The sequence below is a fragment of the Malania oleifera genome, chromosome 5, assembly GCF_029873635.1.
Source record: "Malania oleifera isolate guangnan ecotype guangnan chromosome 5, ASM2987363v1, whole genome shotgun sequence".
NCBI classification, from domain to species: domain Eukaryota; kingdom Viridiplantae; phylum Streptophyta; class Magnoliopsida; order Santalales; family Ximeniaceae; genus Malania; species Malania oleifera.
Genome location: NC_080421.1, coordinates 49271213 through 49287854, shown reverse-complemented (window position 1 = coordinate 49287854; position 16642 = coordinate 49271213).

Here is a 16642-nt window from a genome sequence, read left to right as displayed (position 1 = left end):
TTATTGAATATCATTAGAGAGATTGATCTTGAGTGTTCATATACATATATAGATTGTTTTTGACAAGTTCATTACTTGAGAAAGTTTTTCTTTGGCCATTGATTAAATAGTTATCATTCAAGTATGTCCTTAGTTAAAGACTTGATATTTTGGATACTCAAAAACCATTTGATTAAATATCCTTAGAAGTTCATAACTATATATATATATATATATATATATATATATATATATATATATTGAGGGATATTTTCTAAAAAATCTTATATTAGGTTTTGATCTTTGGTAATCACATCATATATATATTAAGTTGCATATTACAAAGATCATATTGTGGTTGAAAACTTGAGAGAAATATTGTTGTGACAAAGTGTGTTTCAAATCTTTGCAATCTTCAAAGTTTTTTTTTTTTTTTTTGTATTCAAAGATTTAACCTAAGTTCTCCAAAGCATTGATTTATATAAATATTTTTGGGAGATTTAATAAAAGGGGAAGTTAGTGAATCATATCCTTGCATATAATGATTATATCATTACATTCATACTGAGCTTCAAGTTTCATCATATGATTATGTATTAGAAATTTCAATTGTACTCACTAGCTTTGTTAGAAGCAACTTTGAGTGTTTTATAGATTTGATTGTAATCACGGTTCAAGTGAACCGGGTTTTAGGAGAGAGTTGTATCTTTTGTAAGCAGTGGATTAGGAGGAAGTTGTACCTTTTGTAAGCAGCGGATGTAAAGGAAGCTCCGTTCCAATTTAAGGAGCAGAGATTATAGTGGAATCCTTGAGTGGGTTGCTCAAGGCGAAGACGTAGGCCGGGTTGGCTAAATCTTGTAAAATCATATTTGTCTTCTCTCTTCCCTTACTACCTTTATTTTCTGCACTGAATTTCATTACTCATATTGCATGTGTATGTTGAATAACTCTACACGCACTTAATTGGGTAAAAAAGACTTATTGTTAAAATAAATTTAATTCAGTCTTAAATCCCTGCAAATTGATTTGTTGAATATACAAATAGGGATTAAGTTGTAAATAAGTTTCAAAGAATTTTAAAATACCCAATTCACCCCCCTTTTGGGATTACACCTAAATCAACACATGTGATGCAGGTGGAGCTACAGACTCAAAACAGAGATGGCATTGGTAATATTTCATGGAGTTTTAGCTTGGGAGACTAACATAATTATGGTGAGCCCATATATACTATCAGACCACCACTCAAGTATAAATGTGATACTCTGGCGTTTCATATATTCATTACTACCAGCAGCAAGGTTTCTACTATTTTTCAAGTTGCAATGCATGACAAAGGGAAAAATATAAGGATAAGTGTTATAGTGGAGAAAATGGAGATATTGCATATGTACTAGGTGTGTGAGTTGGTGAGACTTCCAGTATGAAAGAAGGTAAGAGGATGCAATGGAGTGATGTGTTTGTTGTGTGTGAATGACATGTTGTTGGCTGGAAAGGCTTTAACTGAGGCTAATCAATTGGAAACTCTGTTAAAAGTTTTGGACATGAATGTGTTGGGTACAGACAAGATGAGTCTTGGTTGTTGATTTGTATGCACAAAACTATAGGGAGATTGGTGTTATCTCAAGGCGGTTTTTTGAATAGGGTTATAGGGAGATTGGAATTATCTCATGATGGCCTTATGGGTGGACTGCAGGGAAACTTTGTTTGTTATATCAAGGGGTTCTTTGGTGAATCAATATGGAATGTCTATCACTTGGTACCCAAAGATGGGTTGTGATGTCCGAGATATGTCAAAGGTTCCCTATGATTATGCAATGGGGTGTTTCAACAAGCAATAGAATGGACCGTCAGTTGTCAGTTTTGTTGAAGACTATGCATAGGGCTTTGGTGATATAAGGCTTGTAGCATATTTTGTATTTACTATTGTGGGATGGTCTTGGAAGCCTAAAGCGAAGTCTTTAGGAGTTGCATCTACAACTGTATCTAGGTTGATGGTAGAAGCCGAAGCTGCAATCGGCAAGTTCAAACAACGTTGCTTGGACTTGGTGTTTGTCTCGAAGTGCTAGAAAGGAGACGGTTCCAACTGAACGTTCTAAGGTCAAGGTGGAGCAATTAGATATGTTTTTTAGGTTCTTAGGGGTGAATAATTGCCAAGGTGAAGATTGTTGTGTTTGGAGGCTCTTATACTTTGTGGAGTGCATAGACAAAATGAAGGAAAACATATGTTGAAGTCATTGGTACTTTGCAACAGAAAATTGTTGACAAATGGGGCATTCTTCATCACCATTTATATTGTTGCATTTGTTTTTGTTTGATCCTTTACACAATATAGATATTCCATTGTGCATTGTTTGAGGGGCATTTTTCATAACAAGGTCTCACGGAATCCATCACTTAGATTGAGCCTCGTCCGCTCAAAGTCTTTAATGACTCAAGGATAGGGGGCCCTGCTAGCCATTCTTGATGTTAATAAGGACAGTCTGGGAGCCTTTAGAGTCTCATGAATTAGAGTAAAAGCCCTGCAGTAGCACTTTGAATCCCTACCCTTGTGTAGAGTCGGCAATGATGAACCCGAGAAATTTGCTTATATATATAGGAAACTGGAGCTTTGTAATATCATGTATGCATCTGATCCAGTTTTCCATTTTCCTATTTATGTTCTATGATTCATGTACAGGTATAGGTTTTGCTATTTTATTCACAATTTCTCATGAATTAAACCCTATAGAAGAGGCCTTGGAGGCAAAAAGGATGAAGATTGAGAAGATGACTCTGGGCAAACTTCTATGGGTTATGTAATTCCTTGCAGATTCGTGGATAAATAAAGTAGTATGACCCCATGAAATAATATCTTCGTGTGGGCTATGAAATTGTAATGGATTAGACATGACTAATTTTAATAAGATTTGTATTTTTTTCCTCTATGTATGTAGTATGAATATGTTTGATTGCTTGGTGATTGTTTATTTATTATGGTTTTTTTTCCCTTTTTAAAAAAAGAAAATTTGGGTAAAATTCCTCCCAAGAAGAAAAATCTCTCAATCACTCAAGGTCCAGTGATTACCATATTCCAAGCCAAAGAGATGGATCCTTAGGAAATGAAGAATGTAAAGGGGTCAATTGAGGGAAGATTCTAGGCCCTAAAAATTTGATTTCTAATATAATGGCCTTGATAAAAGGGAAAGTTGTTATGAACCACAGTCCTCCAACCTCACTAGAATATTAGCTTGGGGACTCCTCTTTTAGGTTCCCTGTACCACCTACACTGACTTCTAAGGTCCTTATCATGGAAGAATTTGTTATTAGCAACAGTATGGCCTATCTGAAATAGCAATTACGAGCCATGCAACGGATGCATGACTATGGGGGTAGCAAGTTTGAAGAATTATACTTGTTTTTGGACATCAACATGCCAACCAAGTTCAAGGTCCCATAGTTCAAAAAATACAATGGGATCGAATGCCTGAAAACCCGCTTGCAAATGCATGCATGCAAAATGATGATGCACACAAACAATCACAAACTCTTGATCCATGTGTTTCATGAGAGCCTGACAGGACCTACACTCCACTAGTATGTTACATTGGACAAAAGCAAGATCTAGAGGTGGAAGACTTGGCTGACACCTTCATGCTCTAGTACTAATTCAATACAAACATAGCCCCGAGTAGGTCACAACTACAAGGGATGGAGAGGAAGAAGAAAGAGGCATTATGGTAATATGCCTAGAGGTGGAGGGAGAAAGTAGCACAAGTACAACTGCCTTTAGACAACAAGAACATGGTAAAAATGTTTGTAGGAACATTCTAGGGTATTTACTATGACAAGCTATTGAGCCCAATATTGACAAATTTTACAGAAGTGGTCGCTACGAGTGAGAAGGTAGAAGCCGATTTGAAGTCAGGAAAATTGGTGGATTGCATGGCCCTATATTTTGCCATGAATAAAAAGAGCCCCTCTGTGAGGAAAGAAAGCAAAGAGGGAGAGATTAGTGTGTGATTAGTGCAATGGTCTACCCCCAAGCCACTTATATCCAATTCTGAAACCAAGACACCTCTAAGACCACCAACCCAAAATAAGAATTCAGTGCCTTACCTATCCTATTACTCGAGTTATATTAAGAGCTGATTGCTCAGGGCATAATTACTCATGTCCCCCCCGAAGCCTGGTCCTCTCACAAAGTGGCTTTACTGTAATGTAGTTTATAAGTTCCACATGAATTCCTTAGGACATTTGATTGATGCTAATGTCCTAAGGTTTCAAAGTAAGGATGGAGAAAATCTGGATGTCAAGACGAACCCACTTTCAAATCATGGGGGTCCTTTTATGAATAGTCTGAAGATGGCATAGTGGTCTCAAAGGAAGAAAGTCTAATCCAATTACCTCTATTATGTTACATCTTTATGTGGTTGTTCAATCATGAACTATTTTCTTGACATTAGTGGCTTAGCATGTGACCTTTAGTTTATTTTCGTTTTAGTAAGCAGGCATTTTTTAAAATTAAATGTCGTAGATTTTTTCCTAGCTACCCATTTTGAATCCAAGAGTGCCTCCATTGTTATCTATTTTCCTATCTTACGGAAATATTCCATGAAATTATCTTTTTCTTTTCCTTTAGCATGTATGCTTTTTAGTCCATTTCTCTATATGATTGTTATCTTGCACCCCATGAGACAATATTGATTGCAATAATAAAACCTTGAATTGTTTTGCAGTATGAGGAAGGAAGTTAAATTCTTAGTAGAGCTCCTTAACTTAATGGGAAAGAAGGAAAGATGGAGTCCCATTAATGTCACGCCCCAGGATTTCAAGAGGATTAGTGGTACTTTCGTAAGATGATTCTCTACCAAACATACAAGAAAGGTGCAATCAAAAATCTCATGATGGTACGAATTAGATTAGACAAGTAGTTAGCTTTCATTGCTTTAAAATGTGAATCTATGTGGGATGGCCATGTTTGGCAACTACCATCCTACATTTATCCCCTTAAAATAAGTTATCCTTTGCTAACCTATTGAGCCTTAAAGATGATTTTTCAATGTGGTTCTAAAATTATAGTTGTTATTTTTGCGCATGCTTTTATTTTTTAACTAAGGATGAGATTCGAGATGATAAGAGGCCTTATTTTAGCTATCCATGTATTGAAACATCGTATTGCTTGCCCCTTTTGAGCCTAAATTGTACTTTCATGAAACCCAATTCAAGGATCACACTCGTAGCAAGCTAACTCCAAGCTATTTGTACTTGTACCACTCAACGCATTACCAGTCAGCCAACTAATTCTCACAATTCGTCAAATCTCAATCCTAACCAAAATAACTCCAAGCCTAGACCCAGAAGATAATTTACCACACTGTCGATACTATTGGTTGATTTGTACCATTAATTGGTATCCCAAGGAAAGATTGTCCCTATGCGTATGAAAACATTAGATTTAGTAATCCAAAATTTTCATATGAATATCACATAAGCACACCCAGACATGCCACAAACGCTTGCCTAGCTCTCAAATACAGAGTATAGTGTTTTATTGATGCCAATATCCTAAAGTTCCAACTTGTTGGAAATGCAACTAATCCTAACATCAAAACCAATCCATTGGTAGATCATTGAAGTACTTCCATTAATGTCTTGGAAGTATATGAAGTCCAAAATCATACACCATCTATCCCCATTACCTTCACACTCGTATATATCTAATACCATATACTGTCTCCAACTAGTGTGGAATCCATAGTCACTAAACAACATATACCATTTACATATTCTTCAAACTAAAACGTGCCATATAAGTATGAAGCATAGATAATACGTTCAAACAAGGATGTTAATATAGCTAATTTGTTAGACATGGGAGGCATGACCAAAAGTGGACGATCTTATACTCTAAAAGAGTTGAAAAGAAGGAGGAAAGGAAAAGATAAGGTTGTTGAAGACAAAAAGAAGGAACTTGAAAAGGAAAAGACTAAATAAGTAGTTATGAAGAAGTAGTCAAGTTCTTATAACAACCCAAAGTTAGTGCCTACAACATAGTGCAGTAGCTGAATAAGACTTGAGCTAAAATCTCAATACTCAATCTACTCATATATTTTGAAAGTCACGGGGATTGATAAAGGTTCTAAATGAAGCTCATGCGCCTCTGAATGTACCCCTTGAACAATTTGAGAACTTGGTTAACTCTACGGTTAGTTATACATCGATGATGAAATACTAGTAGAAGGAAGCGATCATGTGAATCCTCTACACAATGCAGTGAAACATAGCTAGTGATCATACCTAATGTGCAGTTTATAATGGTTCAACATTATATGTGTGTCCATATTCCACACTCGTAAAGTTGGAATCGACAAACCAGCTACAAAGAAAAGCAATCTAACACTTAGGGCCTTTAGTGGGACTATGAGAAAGATAGTAGGAGAAGTGGATCTCAAAATTGAAATTGGACCTTGTACTTTTGAGGTAGCATTTCAAGTATTAAAGATCACATCATCATTTAATATGCTATTGGGAAGGTCATGGATCCATATAGTTGGGGCAATACCTTCATCTCTTCAGAAAAAGTTAAAATTTGTTTTAAAAGACCACTTGATTATTATGAAAGATGAACAGAGCATTGGGACAATTAAACCAAGATTAGTACCATATATTGGAAGTGAAATAGATTGTCCATTTCATATAAGAGAAATTAAATATTATATGACTAGAGGAGACCATGAGTTGGTACTTGAACCAAAACTCATAGAAGTTAGTATGATGATTGCAATACAAATGTTGAAGTAAGAATATGAATTTGGAAAAGGATTGGGAAAAAAATTAGAAGGCATAACAGAATTGATCACATTGAAAAGTTGCCAAGATACATTTGGATTGGGTTTTTAGCCAACCAAATAGAGCAAGGCAAAAGTATACTTCCGATGCAAAGAAAGAAGATTGACCTAAATTAACGAAGAAATCCCAATGAGCCTGGACTAGTGATCCCACACATCCACTATACATTTCCAAAGCCATTATGCATAATGCACCATGGATTGGATGTTTGCCCCAAGGTTTTATTAATCTTATTTTGATGATAATAAACTACTTTGTACTAATAGGTTTTTGCTTAAGTTATTTTCAATATGATAATTCTATTAAAGTTAAAGAATTGAGAGAAGATTTGAAGAGTTAAAGTTTTATTTATTTTTACTTTTATTCTCTTAATTGTATTGTGCTTTAACTTATAAAACTTTAAAAAATATATATATAAGGCATGACACAAGAGAACTTAAATTTGAAATTGGAAACAAAGGAAGATTGAACCTAACCTTGTAGCTAGGGATGGTAAATTGGTCCAAGTAGAAGCCGGAGGCGGTTGACCGGCTCCCTGAAGGTGGTTGACTAATCTAGAAACTTTTTCCTGCAACATTCATTTCTTTCTCTCTAATGGCTAGTAAGCAATCGATCAAGGCCTCAACTAGGTGATTTTGTCCTTCATTTATGTTAAGCTAGCCCATTTTAGGCCTACATAGCGTCTTAGGCACCTCCTAGTACCTTGAGGGAGGGGCAAGGAAGTAATTTTCCTTGCTCTTAGGGACACTCTGGGAATTTCAAGCTTTTTAAGAGGAGCCCTAGCCCTCTTTTGCCTATAGTAGGTGGAAGCAAGGAGCAGGGAGGCTAGCATAAAAGAATGAGAACAAGAGGAAAGAGGAGAGCTCATATGGTTCTAAACCTTAGTGAGAGACAAAAAACAAGAGAGTATGCTAGGGGAGCAGAGGAGAGAGAGATAAATTAGAGAGAGGATTATTTACCCTAAACCCTAGAGAAGAAATATGAGGAGAGATTAGAGAGAGAGAGTTTTGCGCAGCTTTAAAACCTAGAAAGGAAGAAATAAAAAAATAGGGGAGAGACAGAAAAGGGTGGGGGGAAAGAGATTTGACATGCTCTAAACCCTATCTGGAGGGAGTAGAAGAAGGAGAAAAGAAAAAGAGCAAAAGGGCATAGGTCTCCCTGCAGTCCCACTAGTGAACCAAAAAAGAGGAAGTAGCTGCCATCAAAGGACCTTGCACAAAGAGTTGGTGCAAGAAAAAAGGAGATCTAGTGCTAGAAGAACTCAAAAATAAACTCGTAGGGAAGTAAACATGTTGAAAATTCAAGGAAAATTTTCTTTCAGGTGAGAGGCTTCCTAGATTATCTTAAGGTAACTTAACCTCGTCGCTACAAGTTTTAGTGATTCAATTTAGATACCTATAGTTCATTTAAGACATGTTTTACTAGTTGATTTCTTCCTTGTAAGTGTGGTTACACCCCTTCAAGTTGTTTTTTGTTAACCTAGCTGAACTCATATCTCTTCGTAAGGCTCTATATTGAGCTTTTAATAGATGCGTGTTAAGCAAAAGAGGCATATGGGTTATTTATCTACCATGAGCTGTGGTGGCAGGTTGCTGTGGAGGAGGTGATGGCTAACGTTTCTAGTGACACCCTAGCCATGTAGGAAAAAGGTAGGGTTAGGCTATTGGAGACGATGTTGGTTGGTGATGGAAGTTGTAAGTGTTATAGCATATTGTCACAAATGGTAATGACGATCATTGGACTTGGAGGTTTGTGGTGAAGGCTTTTAGTTGGCATGACATGTAATGTCCCCCTTTCGGGCGTTGTCACTTAACGTAGTGGGCCTTGCGCCCATGGCAACAATGGGTACTTATCAGAGAACTCACTAAGATTGGGACGTTCCGTATAGCCGTCCCTCAATTCAGCAAGCCCCCAGGCGGAGAGTCTTACTTTGCCACAATCATTCATAAGCGAGAGTTCCTGAGGATTGGGGGTAACTACCCCTTTGCTCTGATATCATAATTGTAATAATAACTCTAAGACCATAAAACATAAGCAAAATCAACTCAGGCCCAAAGAAAATCGGGGATATTCCTATCCATACATACATATCAACTATGCAACAAGAACCATGATTTACTCAACCTTATATACAATACCAGAGTTCTACCATGGCCATATATACACATATACATCCCCAAAAGGACCATAATATCCTAGGGATTACATAAAATCCCCTTGAGCTCAACTCAACTACTTACCCTTCTGCCAGGGTAGCCCTATTAGCTTCCTCTATCTTGGAGCTTACTCCACTCGTCTATCCAGGTTTCTATAAAAGTTTGTATTTCAAGGGCGAGACACCTCTCAGTAAGTGGGATAGGCTAATATCAGTGTGTGGCGACATGAGTATTATTGTGTTATAAACATATACTGTACATAATTAACTATATTTGACAAATTAGGTAAATCTGTTCTGTATAAGTCTGAATAAATCATATTTCAACATAACATACTATATCATAATACATTTCTGTATATATATAAATCATCTGTTATATATGTATAATATTGAAATCATACCCTGGATGGATAGCTAGTTGATGTCATGTATTACACCCACATGATTGGGTTATGCGGCCTATAGACGGGACCTAGCAATTGTTGGCCTACCATGCTAAACAAAAATTGATTTATCTGTTAGTACGATTGGTCTGCCTAGCCTGGTCTGGACTGCTAGGGGGGCACACTACTACACTGAGCTCAATCGACTATCCAAATCCCACACTCTATTTGAGACGTGTGGTAGCACTATTTGAACTAATTAGCTACGGTACCATGCTTTAAAACTAAACTAAGCCATCAGGGTTTTGCTATCATATATTATATTTCATAAATGGCTGTAATAATATCACGACATCTGCGCTGGTTCAATTATCACAACATCTGGGTTGGCTAAATAATCACGACATTTGGACCGACTAAATAAGCACAACATCTGGGTTGGCTGAAAAATCACGACATTTGGGTCGACTGAATAATCATGGCATCTGGGCCGACTAAATAATCACAGTATACTTAAAAATATCATAATTTCTGTACTGCTTATAATTTTCCTAAAACTGTTATCAAATCATGCTTATTCTATGAAATCATAAAATTATTCTGACATGCTATCATTTACAATAAAATTTATACTCATGCCACACAAGTGAGTGCTACTCTGTATTATATCATCTGTCTAGGAAATTATATTTTTGTTGGAAAATAACATCAAGTCTGTTTCTAGGGTTTTCACAGTTTAAACATCAATATTCCCAAAACTACATTATTTCATACATATAATTTCAGAATCAAATATTGTACATTAAATGATAAATTTTCTGAAAATACCTGACTTAATCTATTCCTTTACCTGATTTCAAAAGATAAGCCCGCAGGGACCTAATCCGTGCCTACTACATATAAGCAAAAACCCCTGTATTCATAAACCCCAAACCAATCAACTCAACCCTATAACACTTTATATTAATTTTCCTTAACCCATATTCCTTAAATAATCAACAAAACTAGAAAACAACCTCCTTACCCTGATTTTGGAGTGGTGCCTGAACTACCCAATTCTCGAAATTTCTCCTGTTAAACTGTGGAGAATCATCGCCTGGATCCCGAAATCACGTTTATCAACTGATTTGACTAAAATTAGATGAGAAATTGAAAAGATAAGGAAGGAGAGCCATAGCCCAAAGAGAGAGAAAGAGAAGAATTAAATTTTCCTTAAGAAAAATGAGTTGTTGGACTGAACATATAAGCCTCAGCCAGACGAAACTGTTGACAATTTTTTTAGCTCCCACAAAACCGTCAATGGTTTGGTCCTTCACCAAACCGTTTCTCCCTTTGCCCTTGATTTTCTTATTATTCCTATTTTCCAGGTCTCTACATCCTCCTCTCCTTGTAAAAATTTCATCCTCAAAATTTGTCATCTACCTATAGTTTCAATCTTAAGGAAAAATGCTGAATTTTTATTAATTACCCTCATTTATAGTGGAGGAATACCTTGGTTACATATATGGTTCTGGGAGATTACAATTACTAAACCAAAACTCTCCAAAAACCAACCAAAACACAAAACTATTACATACAATTAATTAACCAGCACAGAAATCTACTACATACATGATTTCTTACCAAAACCATTACCTTTCCTTTCTAACTACTGTCGGACCCCCACTGAATGGGTGTGGGTACTTCTGATGCATATCCTCCTCCAACTCTCATGAAGCCTCCTTAGCTGCATGATTCCTCTAGAGTACTTTCACTAGTGGGATTTTCTTGGTGCGTAATTCCTGCTCTTTATAATCTAAGACCTGAACTAGTATTTCTTCATAAGACGATGTCTCACCAATCTCCAGTGCTTGATAAATTATTATGTGATATGGATCTGGATGTATTTCTTTAACATGGACACATGAAATATATCGTGGATTCTGCATAGCACTAGGGGTAACACTAACTTGTAGGCAACTGGGCAAACTCTTTCCAATATCTTTAATGACCCAATGTACCTAGGGCTAAGCTTACCTTTCTTTCCAAATCTCATCACTCCTTTCATCAATGCAATTCTCAAAGACACATGATCTCCAACACTAAATTGTAGTGCTCGTCGACGGGTATCTGCATAGCTTTTCTATCGACTCTAAGTTGTCTTAATTCTTTCCTGAATAAGTTTGACTTTCTTAGAAGCCCGTTGTACCATCTCTAGCCCCAATATCTAATTTTCTCCAATTTCATCCTAATATAATGGAGATTGACACCTCTGACCATACAATGCCTCGTACGGGGCCATCCCAATACTGGCCTAGTAGCTGTTGTTGTAAGCAAACTCCAATAGTGGCAGATATTGAATCCAGATGCCTCCAAAATCTAGAACATAGGCACACAACATATCCTCCAATATCTGTATAGTCCTTTCTGTCTGTCGATCAGTCTGAGGATGAAAGGCTGTACTAAAAGTCAATTAGGATCCTAAAGCTCTCTGTAAGCTTTTCCAGAACTAAGATGTGAAACGTAGATCCCAGTCAAAAATGATGGACACAAGCACTCCATTTAGTCTAATTATTTCCTGTATATACAACTCTGCCAATCTACCCATAAAGTAGTTAACTCTGATGGGAACAAAATGGGCGATCTTCGTCAGTCTATCAACGACCACCCAGATGCATTGTGTCTATGTTGTGTCGATGGTAACCCCGATACGAAGTCCATAGAAATATGCATCCGCTTCCATTTGGGAATGTAAAGTGGTTGCAATGGCCCTACCAGTCTCTGATCCTCCAGGAGTCTCACAGCAGACCACCAACGCTCAGACTCCCCTATAAGTTTGAAGGTGGCATATAATACTCTCTGCTCATCAATGTAGCATTGTGCATTCTATATCTTTTCCATTTCCTGTACCTAGTTCTCCACCGCAATCGGGTTCACACCCCCTAAAAAAGTCTGAGGATTCATCTTGGTGAACCTCTTTATAGTGCAGCCTTGGTCCGCTTATGAGCCTCCTTGCTCCCTAGAGCTCCATGCAATCTCAACCATAACCCGCTGAGCTGCACTACATAGGATTGCGTCTGAATCACTACCGCCCATACTAAAGGGCCTTGCACCATCATCACCACTGGAATGAGCACTGCTACCCCTAGGGTCCATCCTAAAAAGAAAATAAACATAGTCTAAGGACCCTATCTTTATAACATAACTAACATATTTATCTAACTAAAATCTCATATCATCAATTAACCTAACGTCCTTTATTCTCAATTTAAGATTTAGTCCTACAATTTAGAAACACAACTTGACAATAGTTTACTATGACTTTCCTAAAATCATCACCGCAGGAAAGACACAAAAACCACTACGGAAATCTTACTTCCAGACTGCAGAACAAAACCCTAAATTCTCATCTTAACTTCCAACATTGACTCACTAAAATCCTGATCTACCCAATTTCCTATTCTCTTCCAAAATCTATTTTAATACTCTGGTATTGTTTCCGCTGTGCACTAAAATCTACAGAACCTAGTAATCTAGGCTCTGATACCACAATTGTAACGTCCCCCTTTTGGGTGTTGTCACTTAACCTAGGGACCATTGTGCTCATGGCAACAATAGGTACCTATCAGAGCACACTCTGAGATTGAGGCATTATGAATCGTCGTCCCTTAATTTAGCAAGCCCCCAGGCGGAGAGTTTTACTTCACCACAATCATTCATAAGCCAGAGTTCCCACGGATTGGGGGTGACTACCCTTTTGCTCTAATACCACAATTGTAATAATAAGAACTCTGATACCATAAAACATAAGAAAAATCAACCTGGACCCAAAGAAAACTGAGGAAATTCTTGTCCATACATACATATTAACAATGTAGCCAGAACCATGATTTACTCAACCTTATATACAATACCAGAGTTCTACCATAGCCATATATACACATATACATCCCCAAAAAGAACCATAATATCCTAGGTATTATACAAAATCCCCCCTGATCTCAACTCAACTACTTACCCTTCAGCCAAGGTAGCATTATCAGCTTCCTCTACCTAGGAGCTCGCTTCGCTCGTCTATTCAGGTTTCCAGAAAATTTTATATTTTTGGGGGGAGACACCTCTTAGTAAGTGCGATAGACTAATATCAGTGTGTGGTGACATGAGTATTATTGTGTTATAAACATATACTGTACATGATTAACTGTATTTGACAAATTAGGTAAATCTGTTCTGTATAAGTCTGAATAAATCATATTTCAACATAACATACTATATCATAATACATTTCTGTATACATATAGATTATCTGCTATATCTATATAATATTGAAATCATACCCTGATAAGCCAAAACTGATTTATCTGTTAATACGATTGGCCTGCCCAGTCTGGTCTAGACTGCCAGGGGGCACATTACTACACTAAACTCAATTGACTATCCAACTCCCACACTCTATCTGAGACATGTGATAGCACTATCTAAATTGATTAGCTACGATACCATGCTGTGAAACTAAACTAAACCATCAGGCACTCTGCTATTATATAGTATATTTCATAAATAGCTATAAGAATACTGTTTCATGATTATGTGTAAGTTTTGTCATAATAATATTTCTAAATAATATGTTATAATATGTTTCTAATATCATGACATCTGCACCGGCAGAATTATCACGGCATCTGACCCGACTAAATAATCACGACATCTGAGCAATCTGAATAATCATGACATTTGGACCGGATGAAAAATCACGGCATCTAGGTCGGCTGAATAATCACGACATCTGGGCCGATTGAATAATCTTAGTATACTGAAAATGTCATAAATCTGTACTACTTATAATTTTTCTAAAACTGCTAGCAAATCATGCTTGTTTTATGAAATCATAAAATATTCTGACATGCTATCATTTACAATAAAATTTATACTCATGCCACACAAGTGAGTGCTACTCTGTATTATATCATCTGTCTGGGAAAATCATATTTTTGCTGGAAAATAACATTAAATTTGTTTCCAAGGTTTTCTCAGTTTAAGCATCAGTATTCCCAAAACTACATTATTTTATACATATAATTTATGAATCAAATACTATATATTAAATGATAATTTTTCTAAAAAATATCTAACTTAATCTATCCCCTTACTTGATTCCTGAAGATAAGCCCGTAGGGACCCTAATACTCACTTGCGACGTACAAGCAAAAACCCTTGTATTTATAAACTCTAAACCAGTCAACTCAATCCCAGAACACTCTATATTAATATTCCTTAACCCATATTCCTTAAATATTTAACAAAACTAGAAAACAACCTTCTTACCCTGATTTTGGAGTGGTTCCTGAACTACTTGATTCTCAAAATTACTCCGGTTAAACTATGGAGAATCACCGCCTAGATCCTGAAATCACTTTTATCAACTGATTTGGCTAAAATTGGACAAGAAATTGAAGAGAGAAGGCAGGAGAGCCGCAACCCTAAGAGAGAGAAAGAGAAGAATTAATTTTTCCTTAAGAAAAATGAGCTGCATGACTGAACATATAAGCCTCTTCTAGACGAAACTGTCAACGGTTTGGGTTTTAACCCATCCGTTTTTCACTGTTTTACCGTTACTAGGCTGCAATTACACAAAACCATCAATGATTTTTTGAGCTCCCAAAAAACCGTTTCTCCCTTTTCCCTTGATTCTCTTATTATTCCTATTTTCTAGGTCTCTACATGGCTGGTGGCGGGTAGATTTTTTGAGGAAGCCCTAGCCATACATGGGAAAGATGACAGGATGAGTGTTTTGGTTTGGTAGGTCAACCTACTGAACCGGTCAAGCTAGTTTGTTCTCTCTCTCTCTCTCTCTCTCTCTCTCTCTCTCTCTCTCTCTCTCTCTCTCTCTCTCTCTCTCTCTTTCTCTCTCTCTTTATTATTTTTGGCTTATGAATATTTAAAGGTTATCTAATTCTTTTTTTTTAGTTCAACTAAAAAAGAAAGAAAAAAGGAAGTAAGTGGTGCATAGCGCTCTTCTTGATTAACATTAGTAGTTTCTTTTCTACGTTGTATGTGGATTTCCCGCTCGCCAATATGATGTGTTCTCAATGCTAATATTGTCAAATATAATGATTGGCTCGCATGGGTAATCTTCTATTCTAATATTCATATGCTATGTAAATGCGAGTTGCTTACCCATTAGACCTTTTGTTTGTTGCTTGATATGTTTATTCCTTTATTGTCGTATACATTTGACTAAGATTGTTTTTTTAGGCAGTGGTTGTCCCCACATTTTCCACTTTTGTAAATTCTTAACCAGGCTTATGATGAGATGAAATGGAGAATTTCACCATATGGTGATTTTCTCCTCATCTCTAGGCATGGACAAGCACCCTCCCTTAAGCATGTATAGGTGAATGGGAACCAATGCTTATACCACAAGATTGAGGCGCTAATGGCAAATTTGGAATTTCATTTATTAAAAATACCTATTTTGCATGAAAAAAAATCCCCAAATTTTTCCTTTTCTTGGCTAATGATGAATTTAGTAACGTTTTCAAAAATCTCCCCTATTTTTGTTGAGTATCCTTCTTCAAAAAGGAACTTCCCTCTTTTTAAATTTAAATATATTTTTCATAATGACTAATTGCCAATCAAAGAGATCCAATCCTCATTTTCAAACCTAGATTGACAATCGAGAGATTTCTCAAATCTCTTATTAAGGTTTGACTTCAATAATAGTTCAAACCCTGATTGAAAATCAAAAGATTTCCAAATATTTCATAAGGGTTGATTTCAATCATCATTCAAACCTTGATTGACAATTCGGATATTTCCAATCCTTCATTGAGGGTTGACTTCAACCAGCATTAAACCTTGATTTCAAATCAATAGATTTTTTAAATCTTCATTAAAGGGTCGACTTCACCCATCACTCAAACCCTGATGGGGAATTAGGAGATTTACCAAATCACTCATTACGAGTTTATTTCAATCACCATTCAAATCTTGATTAACATTTAGGAAATTTCTCAAATCTCTCATTAAGGGTTGGTTCCTATCATTATTCAAACCATGATTGATAATCAGGAGATTTCTCAAATTTCTCATTTAAGGTGACTTCAATTATCATTAAACCTCGATTGTCAATTAAGAGAGTTTTCAAATATTTATTAAATGGTTTACTTCGACCATCCTTAAACCTTGATTGAAAATTAGAAGATTTTTCAACTTATTCATTAATGGTTGACTTTAATCAAAATTAAATCTTGATTATCAATTAGGAGATTTTTCAAATATTCATTAAATGGTTGAATTTAACCATCACTAA